Source organism: Carassius auratus, unplaced genomic scaffold, assembly GCF_003368295.1.
Source record: "Carassius auratus strain Wakin unplaced genomic scaffold, ASM336829v1 scaf_tig00025371, whole genome shotgun sequence".
NCBI classification, from domain to species: Eukaryota; Metazoa; Chordata; class Actinopteri; order Cypriniformes; family Cyprinidae; genus Carassius; species Carassius auratus.
This window is the reverse complement of record NW_020525412.1, coordinates 2093-14914: the sequence shown is the minus strand read 5'-3', so window position 1 is coordinate 14914 and position 12822 is coordinate 2093. Positions and strand designations below refer to the sequence as shown.

Below are 12822 nucleotides of genomic sequence, written 5' to 3'. Positions count from 1 at the left end.
AGAATTATTTAGCGAATTCTCTCATCAGAAACAACAAAAAGTGCAGATGTGCATACGAATGTAAGTAAGATATTCGTTTCATAATGTAAGGTGTTTCAGTGATTTGAATGGGAGTTTTTGAGAGTGCCTGAACTCTGGCTAGACTGAATGAAAATGTTCTTTGATAACGTTCTTTACTCTCTGTAAAAGGAAAGTGTTAAAATAAGTTACTTACAATATTGTTATAAAAATTTACATTAAATTCAAATTCAGTCGTATTAAAAATATTTTATGGCATGAAAAGGCACTTAAATAAAAAGTCGGGTTTTTATGTGTAGTTAACAGATTACACTACTTTGTCCATCACCATTTATTGATCAAATAACAATCTATAAAGGTGCAAAACGCGTTCACTTACACATATTTGAGAATCGAGATATTTACTGATATATTAAGCATGTTTGGAATTGTTTTGAATAAAAAGGAAAATAAATAAATAAAACATAAGCCTATATCAGTTATACAGTGCTAAAAATCATGAATGCATGACGACTCTGTTTCTGCGGCTATTATCTTCAATGAAAAATGAAAGTAAGCGGTGGAATTTAATATCCTATTTAAATATACAGTGAGGAAAATTGCAGTAGCCATAGTCAGCTGACTGATGTCATCAAGCACGCTGCTGTTTGCAGAATTACCGGATTCGCGTCGTCGCGGAAATCACACTCCCGAGACTAATGCGTCTGAACTACCGAGGAGGATGCACGTCCAAAATCAGCGCACTTTGTATTGAGAAACACACACAGACCTACGTCACCAGACTATTTGCCAAATCTAACCCCGTACTTTAGACCGCGGTGGAAAAACAGAAAGCATTAGGTCTAGGGGGAAAAATAGTTAATAGGGAAAAAGTTCTTGGTACAAATGTTCTGGGTAATTTCAGTGGAAATGTGGCATAAGTCTACCCTCGTCTATCTTTTCTCGAATTGACCGTAGACACGCCCACTGCTGTAAAGAAAATGAGTAGCCGAGTTTTTTTTTTCTTTCTTTCTTTGAAATATATTTTTTTCCAGCAGGAGGAATATCAAGACCGCTAAAGATACCAGACGAAGAGCTGAAGAGTTTGAGACGCGAAGTTACAGCTGCAGACAGATGTTCTTTAGGAATTTAATATCTCTTAAACCTGCAAAAAGCATTAAATGTATTTGACTTAGACAGCAGATGTTTATGGTTTCTAACATGGAGCTGAAGTGGGCACTTCTTGTGGGTGAGTAGATTTGACTTCGACTTGTGTGGTGAATACATTTGTGAAGTACTGAAGATGTGCAGATGTTCAGATCAAATATAGCCTATGTTTCAGAGACAGTTAGAAACTAACTGCGTTTCCTTTCTGAGTAACAAAGACTGCTTATGAAGCTCGACCAGCTGTTAAAAGTCTGAAACATGAACAATGCCTCTTTGTTTTGAACCAACAACCAGTACAGGACTGTTAATGATTAGAAAATGATTGTTAAATGTGTGAAATATATATATATATATATATATATATATATATATATATATATATATATATATATATATATATATATATATATATATATATATAGTTATTTTCTTCACACTCATATATAACTTATATGTATATGCCATTAATACATAAAACCACTAGAACAAAAGAAACCCACAAGTATGTCTGTCATGTTATGAAAGAAGAGGTTTTTGCAAATACTGTCGCTTCATATTGCCATCCGTTAAATGGAGCTTAAACCTTAAATACAATCATGCTATTAGCAAAAATTCAAGGTATTTATCCTCCAGCAATACTCACACTTTAAGATCACAGTCTAATAATGACATATGTCTGGAATGAAGCCACTTTTGAAATACAAGCCAAAAATTCGGAGTGTAATAAAGTTCACTCTGGAAGAATAAATGTGTAACACTTTAAATATTTTACTCACAGAACCTGCTTCAAATGCTCTCCCAGTTAAATATTTTATGTAAGTTGCTGAATAGATAAATATATTTTTAGTGTGTGTGTGTGTGTGTGTTGTAATGTCACTGCTACAAATAATATTTCCATATTTGTGTTTTCCTGCCTTATTTGTGGTGTAAACGCTTAGCTCAAATCAAACAAATACATTTCTAATATTTAATATATATGTGAAAATAAATGATAAAGCCACATTTATAAAGTGAAGTTGTTTACCTTACAGAGTTTCAGTTTCATTATGACCCAATTTCCATTGTGTGGCTTGCATGCTAGATGCTTTGAACTTTTTTGCTATGATTTCAGTTTATCTCTGTTTTTTCCTACTCTTCCCAGGTCTCTTTCTGCCAACATGCAGTGGTTGTGGCGTTGGATTTAAACGTGCTAAAAACACATGTGTTGGTAATTATGAGCTTGTGGTTTAACTGAACAGTGCAAAAGTGAAAGTCTGTCCTTTTGTGCTCTAAAAGAGGGAATTCTAGACCTGTAGTTCTAGTCTTACTACATTAAAATGCAGGTTTCCTTCCTGATTCCCGGCATGTGTCCATCTCTCACACAGATGTGGATGAGTGTGGGATTTTTCCGAGTGTGTGTGGTGATAATACTCAGTGTGTAAATGCATGGGGAAGTTACTCCTGCATCTGTGATGTAGGATTCAAAGAGATCTTCCCGTGTGAAGGTACAAGGCATTTAATTCAAAGGGAATTACAAAACAATGTAAAAGCATTTGATAATATTGCATTACACAATCTGGCTTAATTTATAATTAGATAATTTCTAATAAAACAATAATTCATGCCATATGCTGTCTTTCCCTCCGGTCAGATAAAAACAAGTGTCCCGAGGATGAATTTTCTGGATCTGGTGATATGGCGTTTCAGACCTCGACTGGCTCTGAAGCAGAATGTGAAGGTAGCTTTGTTTTTCTGGCCTATCAGTGTAATTTGACATATGTTTAACAAAATCTACAATGCAGTTTGCACTGTATGATGCTGATCAGATCAGATCAGCTGTATGTGCAATGTGTGTCTAATTATGTGCAATTACACATTAACAGAGACTGTTTTCCCATTTTCTCTCTCTCTCAGACATCAACGAGTGTTTGGATCCAAATGTTTGTGGCAGAAATGCAGACTGTTTCAATCATCCAGGCAGCTACAGCTGCAAATGTCACCAGGGTTACAGTAATTATGGCAACAACCAGACTAAATGCTTCGGTGAGAATTACAACAGTAGGGCAAACTATTATTTGCATCATTTTAAATGCACTGATATATTTTTGCAAATGAGAATTGTATGGAAGTTCATCAGTATTGTCTGTTTGCTTATGTTGCTCTTTCTTGCTGTTGTGCACAGAAATGGACTGTGATCAGTTTAAACCTGAGTCTGATGCAGACCACACACCAGAGAAGGTAGCATGTGGTCTTCTGCCTTTGATTAGTAGTAGTAGTATGCCCAGGGGACATCTCCACATTTTTTTTTTTAGTTATGTCATGATAAAAAATTCTTAAAATAACAAACATTTAATGCTCTTTAATTGTTAATATCTGATATGCATTCTCATCTTATTGTAAAGACAAAACACTCTGTGAGCAACATTCTCAGATGTTATTTGTACATTATGTCTGTTCTCATAAAATGATAGAATATGCTGTTAGAAAAAACATTATTTGTGATTGTGTTATTGATATTTGCTGAATGTTAACATTATACAAGTGCTGCATTGTGAGTAAAGATTAAGAGGATGTTATTTTAACGTTGCATAAGCGTTGCAAATCACTGTTTTCCAATTTAAACAGGCACAGAGCAGCCTCATTCAGTCGTGTAAATATGCCAGTACAGGTGCTTCTCAATAAATTAGGATGTCGAGGAAAAGTTCATTTATTTTTATTTCAGTAATTTAACTCATATAAAACTTGTGTATTAAACAAATTAAATGCACACAGACTGAAGTAGTTTAAGTCTTTGGTTCTTTTAATTGTGATGATTTTGGCTCAAATTTAACAAAATCCCACCCATTAGAATACTTCATAACCCCCCCCCCCCCCACAAAAAAAAACAAACAAAAAAACATTTTGTAAAATTGTTGGCCTTCTGGAAAGTATGTTCATTTACTGTACATGTACACAATACTTGGTAGGGGCTCCTTTTGCTTTAATTACTGCCTCAGTTCAGTGTGGCATGGAGGTGATCAGTTTGTGGCTCTGCTGAGGTGGTCTGGAAGCCCAAGTTTCTTTGACAGTGGCCTTCAGCTCATCTTCATTGTTTGGTCTCTTGTTTCTCATCTTCCTCTTGACAATAGCCCATAGATTCTCTCTGGGGTTCAGGTCTAATGAGTTTGCTGGCCAGTCAAGATCACCAACACCATGGTCATTTAACCAACTTTTGGTGCTTTTGGCAGTGTGGGCAGGTGCCAAATCCTGCTGGAAAATGACATCAGCATCTTCAGAAAGCTGGTCAGCAGAAGGAAGCATGAAGTGCTCCAAGATTTCTTTGTAAATGGGTGCAGTGACTTTGGTTTTCAAGAAACACATTGGACTAACACCAGCAGATGACATGACACCCCAAATCATCACAGACTGTGGAAACTTAACACTGGACATCAAGAAACTTGGACTATGAGCTTCTCCACCCTTCCTCCAGACTCTAGGACCTTGGTTTCCAAATGAAATTTTGCTTTCATCTGAAAAGAGGACTTTGGACCAATGGCAACAATCCAGTTTTTCTTCTCCTTAGCCCAGGTAAGACACCTCTGACGTTGTCTGTGGTTCAGTAAATCTCTTGACACGTCTGTGTGTGGTGCTCTTGATGCCTTGACCCCAGCCTCAGTCCATTGCTTGTGAAGTTCACTCAAATTCTTGAATCCAGTTTGCTTGACAATCCTCATAAGGCTGCGGTTCTCTCGGTTGGTTGTGCATCTTTTTCTTCCACACTTTTTCGTTGCACTCAACTTTCTGTTAAGATGCTTGGATACAGCACTCTGTGAACTGCCAGCTTATTGGCAATTAATTTTTGTGACTTACCCTCCTTGTGAAGGGTGTCAATGATTGTCAGAGACCACTCTGAAGGCTCAGGAAACTTTGCAGGTGTTTTTAATTTGATAAGCGGATTGGCATGTCATCATATTCTAATTTGTTGAGATGTGAATTGGTGGGTTTTTGTTAAACCTGAGCCAAAATCATCACAATTAAAAGAACCAAAAACTTTAACTACTTCAGTCTGTGTGCATTTAATTTATTTAATACATGAGTTTCACAATTTGAGCTGAATTACTGAAATAAATGAACTTTTCATTGACATTCTTATTTATTGAGAAGCACCTGTAGACTTCCATGTATTTTATTCTAGTTAAAGTATCTGATGTCACTGCTGAAGAACAGCTGTGAGTCTCTGAATGATCCACGCAGAGAACATTCCACTGGAGAGAAATTACTGGAGGTGAAACACACATTGTACGATATAGTATTTATTCAGATTGTAGTTTGTGATAATGTACTCGCCCATTGATGAATGAACGTCTCTGATTTATTCCAAAGAATGTGTGCAATTCCACCAATGAGCTGCTGTCTGAAGGAAACATTGCTGATAGTGAGACGCTGAATCAGTTTCTGGACACGGTGGAGAACAGCATGCGTCTGATTGGACCTCAGCTGAAAGAGCCTGTGACCAGGATGGAGACGCACAACACCTGTGAGAAACCACATGCATTACAGTTCAGACACAGTCAGGCTGTGTTACTGAATACTGAAAATAAGGCATATTTATTATTCAGAGGGATTTACACGCACATTCAGGTTTAATGGTGCTTAATTAAGACTTAAATCAGTTGTTCTGTATGTCCTAAATATTGTGGAAACATAATTTTCTGTAAAGTTGCTTTGTAACGATTTGTATTGTAAAAAGCTCTATACAAATAAACTTGAATTGAATTGAATTGAATGTCCATGTGATTGACAGTTGCTGAGGTTGCAGTCATGCAGGGTCAGACTCCACCCAGTGGGCGTGTCACTCTGAGCACAGACTCCGCCCTCTTCAGCACCAGCTGGGAAGCTGTTGTAGGCAAATCATATCCAGGTACAACTAAAACCAGTGCACATATATCATGGTACCAACGAAACCATCAGTATTTTCACGAAATGTGAATGTTCTCTTGTTTACAGGTTTTGCGTTCGTGGCTCTGGTCAGTTATAAAGATCTGAACTCATCTAGTGATCTGCTCCACAAGATGAGCAATGAGAGATCAGATGATAAAGAGAGAAGTGTCACTTATCAACTCAACTCTAAAGTGGTGACGGCCGTCGTCAGTAATGCAGAAACCAAGCATCTGTCAGAGTCGGTGACGCTCGTCTTTAGACACGTGGAGGTGAAGATACTGACAGATCAGCTAATGACCAGCACAAGATCTCACTGGAGACACACACATTTCATTTACAGAAAATCAATCTGTTTTCTGAACTGTCAATCAATCTTCTTCTTCAGGAGAGGGCGGAGTCTGAGGGCGTGGCTTACTCCTGTGTGTACTGGGATGAGGCTGAGGGGGCATGGTCTGAGGAGGGCTGTGAGAGGTCGTGGTCTAACCGCACTCATACAGTGTGTTACTGGTCTCATTTCAGTAGTTTCGCTGTGCTCATGGCTCTCTATCCTGTCCAGGTACATGCAAACCTGAGATTTCACATTTTTCATTTGGATTTTAGATTAAATTAAATGATATTATTTTTACTTCCTCTCCTCCAGGACGCATTTGATTTGGTGTTGATCACGCGTGTGGGTTTAGTTCTGTCTCTGGTCTGTTTGTTTCTCTGTATCCTGACATTCCTGTTCTGCCGCTCCATCCAAGGAACCCGAACCAGCATTCATCTCCATCTGAGCATCTGTCTCTTCATCGCAGACCTCGTCTTCCTCTGTGGGATCTCCATGACTCACAATCAGGTGTGTTTGAATAAGAAAAGTGTTTAGACATTATTCTGACAATATCAAAAGATGGCTCACTGAATACCAAGAAAGATGACCTTTATAATGAAAAACGTGGTGATAAAGCATTTCTCATTCATAAATTGCTAGTAATTTTCACAAAAAGTACATTTTGAAGTAGACAGACTGAAGTAATATTTCCTTGTAAAACATATTTCACTAATCTTTGTTTTTATAAAACATAATTGTGTATGTGTATGGGTGGTAGAGTGGAGGTGGATCAGGGGAGGGAAGACAGGCCACTTCAGTGAGGTGGAAGTGGGGAAGGAAACAAGGCAGTGCAGGGCACCAATATGAAGCCAGCAATGCAGGTAATTAGTGTGGAGCCAACAAGGCAGGTGGCCAGAGCGGAGTCAAAGACCACAAAGGAGGGTAGAGCAGGGTGTAACATATGGGAAAGAAGACCACCAGAACAGAGCAAATGGAGCAGGAGATTTCTAGGGCAGACCAGATGCAAATTAAGCCCATCAAGATTGAGCAGGAAATCACCACAGTGGAGTTTGGAGACCATGATGGAGCAGAGAACAAATGTGGAAAAAGGGGTGGATCTAGTTTCCTCAGTGGGACTAGTGGAGCAGAAGCCCATGCTGGAGCAGGGAGTTCAGAGAGTCCACGGACAGCTTTAGTGGCCGTGACAGGAGACACAGAGTTCAAATAATGCCTTCATGGTCATTACAGGGAGCACAGAAGATTCACAGTAGGCTTCCTTGTCCATTACTGGACAGTGAGAGGTTTTAAGCAAATCCACTGCATAGACCTTGTCAACAATACAGTCATAGGCACAAATCATCATTAAAGAAGCATCCTGATGTATCCTACTCGTCAAGGACAAGGAACTGTATGAGTTTTCTGAAAGAAATCAATCCACAATCTTACTTGTATTGAAGCCTGGCCAGTGGAGGACTGGCTCTCGACTGAGCCTGGATTCTCCTAAAGTTTATTTCTCCATTTCTGTCACTGATGGAGTTTGTGTTCCTTGCCAGTGTCACCTTGTGGTTTGCTTATAGTTGGGGGTATCTAATATTTAGCACACTTGAACCTGATTTGATTAACTAGTTTGGACATTACCTTAAAGATGAAAAGAAGTCAAAAAAGACAAATGCAAGCAATCCTGAGGATGCCCTGACGTGTGTTTCTCTCTCAGGTAGCGTGTGGGATTGTGGCCGGTCTGCTTCATTTCTTCTTCTTGTCTGCGTTCTGCTGGATGCTGCTGGAGGGGGTTCAGCTCTACCGGATGGTTGTGCTGGTGTTTCACACCACATTAAAACACCTCTACATGTATTTGGTCGGATACGGAGTCCCTCTCTTCATCGTCACCATCTCTGCCATCGCCTTCCCAGCAGGATATGGGACCAGTAGACAGTGAGTTTCTGGAATTGGTAAAATACGCTTAGAAAAAATATATGATCAGTAAATTGGCTAATAATCATGCACACAGCTCGCTGTATATAATATAGAGTATATAATAAAGACTCAACTATAAAGCTCTATATGCTAGAGTACTTCTTAAAGTTTTGACAGTTATGAATACTGATATTCAGAAATGTACCAGAAGTATTGACGTCTCATCTTAGGTGCAAACACATGATTTAAATTAGGGTACATATCTGTGATATATAAACTAAAGCCTGTAGAAAAATGTCCCCAGAGTCTTGTCTGAATAAGAAATACGTTTTCAAAGGAATTATGAAAGGGAAAGAGGGATGAACTTGTGATTAATTTATCATTCTAACATGTTCCAGCTGTTGGCTCTCTCTTGATCGCTACTTCATCTTGAGTTTTTTCGCACCCGTCTGCATCATTGTGATCCTCAATGGTTTTGTCTTCATCATCACTGTGTGGAAACTGGCTAAAAAGTTCTCCAGTCTCAATCCAGACCTCTCCAAACTCAACCAGATCAGGTGTGCGATCTTGTATTGTATTGAACAGATTCAGTCATTCTTGATTTGACTTCTGTCATTGGTTTTGATGAAGTGTATTTGGTGTGTAGGAGTTTCACGGTGACTGCTGTGGCTCAGTTGTGTGTTCTCGGAGGAACGTGGGTCTTTGGCTTCTTCCTCTTCAAGGAGGAAGGGACTGAAGTGATGTTGTACCTCTTCATCATTCCTCAACACTCTCCAGGGGGCGCTCATCTTCCTCATGCACTGCCTGCTGTCCAAACAGGTACTTACACATGCAACATAACAGAAAAACCATTAAGAATTTACTTACACATTAAACATTAGGTAGCAGTGGCTTGTTTTAGACTTCCAGTATCATCTTGCTGGATTTCAGTGATTTGTAGGGACAGTTAAACCCCCCGAATTGAAAATGAAATCCGTTTATGTTGCTCTGGTGTTCATTTGCCATTGATGAGATTTTTATTTAAGAATACTTGTGGCAGCATATAGTAACTTCAAGTCTTCAAGATTCAAATAAATGATGCAAAATGATCACAAAATGATCCCATGCAATTTGTCCCACATATATAAAGTGCTCAGAAATAGTGGTTGACATCACAAAGGGCCAAAAAACAAACAAACAAACAAAAAGATTATACATATACATGTTTTTAAAATTAAATTATGTAATATCATATATATCAGCTTAATATCGGCCACCAGCCACCTTGCTTCCTACACAGCAAAATCCCCAGTGTTAATTTAACACTCTGAGTGTGGACTCATATAAACACTAAGCAATGTTAAAAGTAACACTGAAGCAGAGTTGAAGTTAATGACATAATTCAGAAGTTAACTGAGTTATGATTGACCATTATTGAAGACACCTGATGTTAACAAGCAGAATCACCAACTGAGAAAATCACAATTTGTGTGTCACCATTATAGTGTTCAGTGTTTGCTTTAGTTGGGATCTTGACCCTTCAGTTATTAACTTTAGATTTTATGTGGCTGTGGTGACTGAATTATGTCATACAGACAGACCACAACGAAGGCAATCATGTGTGCCATTGATTGTGGTTTGAGCTATTTGTTATAGAGTGACCTGAATGCCTGAGTTTAGGTTTCTTTACTGCATACATAAATTAAGTGAAAAAGAGAAGTAAGCAACCCAGCATTTCTGACATAGTATGACATGTTTTTAATAGTTAGTTCTATGTAAAAAAAGAAGTCTTTTGTTTAGACACACAGACATCAGGAATCAGCGTGAGCATCACAACAACGGTGACCATCAAAAAAGCATGTTGTAGCCAATAAAAACTCATCCATGGCTCCCATCATGCATTGCGGCATGAATAAATTATGAGCTGAACTGTCTTTTTAACTTTTTATTCTAACTATATTTTATTTTTGCTGTTTTTATGTTAATTTTTTGTATCTAGTTTTGTGATGTTCAGAGTTGGTCTGTTAAAATTAAAATTCTTTAATAAAAAAAAAAAAAATCAGAATCACTTGCAAGAGATACCTACAAAATGTATAGAAAATACAGATTTTTTCATTGTGGAATCAAAGCTGTGACAATCAGTAATGGAAATTTTACTTTGAGAAAAGAATGTAAATGAGTTCAGTGAAACGATCACATTAAAACATAATCATCAACACGCGATGATTTTTGCTCTTGGTTTGACAAACAAACTTTAAAAGTAAAAAGTTACAAGCCAAAATCCCAACTAAAGCAAACACTGACCACTATAATGGTGACACACAAATTGTGATTTTTCTCGTTTGTGATTCTGCTTGTTAACATCAGGTGTCTTCAATAATGCTTAATCATAACTCAATTAACTTCTTAATTATCTCATTAACTTCAACTCTGCTTCAGTGTTACTTTTAACACTGCTTCAGTGTTTATATGAGTCCACACTCAGAGTGTTAAATTAACATTGGGGATTTTGCTGTGTAAGATATTGGTATTAGCATCAGTCATCTAAATCCACGTCTTTGACCACTATTTTGAATGCATGCAAATGGAGTTGCCAGAAACTGTAATTACTTTAAATATCTACAAACATAATAGGCTGTTTTCTTGTTTAAGAAGAGTCCGAAACTTAGTGCTCCTCAAGTCAAATATCATTTATTTTGCCTGGTGCCCCCTTCAGGTCAGGATGGAGTATTACAATCTGTTTGTCCGAATGTGTCCACACAAGAAGAAACCCAAACGCAGAACCAGTACCAGCCAGACCAACAGCAGTCAGGTACGTTAGTCTGTGTTTGAGTGTTTTGGACATTAAAGCAGCATTTTTGGGTTCAGTTTCTTCATTCTTCCTTTGACTTTTACAGAAACCTCTGCGGAGCGACGGAAGCACAGCAGAGTCACAGATGTAAAGCACTTGTCATGGGCTGAAAAGACACATAGAGACTTTCTGTGTCAAATGAAGTCTTTTCACAAGCTTTAATTCAACAGTACACTTTCACAGACATCATCTGATGAATACTGCTGATGCTTGTTCAACACACGGGATATGCATCATCTGTTACTGGAGACGGAGATATATAAAGGAAAAAATATATTAAAACAAGTTGAGTGATTCTGACAGTGTTAAGGCCAGCAGAGAAGGATGACCTCTGCAGACTGTTGTTTTATAATGATAACTGTTGCATTGTGTTGAGGGAGAGCATCGTTTTGTTATTTTTATTATACCAGTTAATGAAGTCATTCTTTAGAAGCGATGTCAAAACATCTTTATATTTTAGCTCATGAGGATTTCTAACATGAGTTTTTTCTCTTGTTTCTGCCTCCATTATACAGAAATGTAATGACTGTTGCAACCAAAAGTGATATGTATGTTTATATTTCATTACATTGGTAAAGATTTCTTTTTATATGCAATTTTCTACATGCAAACTAAAATTAATTAATTTTAATGAGTGAAAGAGGAATGAATGGGCATATAAATGAATAATTGTCATGTTATATATTAATATAACTAAAAACTTTTTATCATTCTTAATTAATTTGAAGATTGATATTTATACACTGTATTTGCTCTCTCTGTATAGTCTTAGCATGTTGATGAGGAAACAAGTGCAGAAAGTGCTGGAAAGTGGACATGTTGAGGAGCTGACACAAGCAGAGGAAACATGTGGTCAGCTTATTATTCTGTGTTGCGCCTCCCCCTTCAGATCTGAGAGAGTATTGCGAGAATATGAGCACATGAAGAGAAAATCAGCCCAATAACAATCAGGTAAATCGATCAGAATGAGCAGATGACTCAAAACTGGATTCTATTATTATGTATAACTTGACACCTCTTTTTTTATCTTTTGGATATGTTATTGCACATCAGCAATATAATTGAAAATAAATAAAAAAAATTATATATTTCTATGGTGAAATTTTAGTACATTTTCTGAATCGTTTAAAAATAGTTTGAACTTGACAGTAACTATAAGAACTTAGATTTCTTAAACATTTGAGGGCTGACTGTTTAATGAATATGACGCAATGAAGCAGAAGTTTTACAAGCTGTCACTTGTTTCAGATGAGAAAATATTTTTACAGTGCTAAATGTTTTTGAATGATACGGTTGAATAAACGATCATTACAACGTCAAATATCGAGGGTGTGAAAAAGATCATTTTGTTTAAATTAGACACAAACACACACACATATATATATATACATACATACAGGCTCTATACATATATACATATATATATATATATATATATATATATATATATATATATATATATATATATATATATATATATATATAAACTTCACTGACATCTGATATATAGTAAATATATATATAGTAAATATATATATATAGTAAATATATATATATATATATATATATATATATATATATATATATATATATATATAACAAATAACAATATATTACCAGTTCAAGCGTCAAACAAAACCAGCAGACTGTAATGGCATGTTATGGCCACGGTGGGGCACTGAAGATGTTTGAGTGCAGAGTGATTACG

General features: G+C 37.0%; 1 pseudogene; it reads left to right on the top strand.

The window, feature by feature from the left end:
- Positions 1–754: 754 nt before the first annotated feature.
- LOC113078339 (CD97 antigen-like) lies at positions 755–12404 on the top strand (annotated as a pseudogene).
- The last annotated feature ends 418 nt before the right edge of the window (positions 12405–12822 follow it).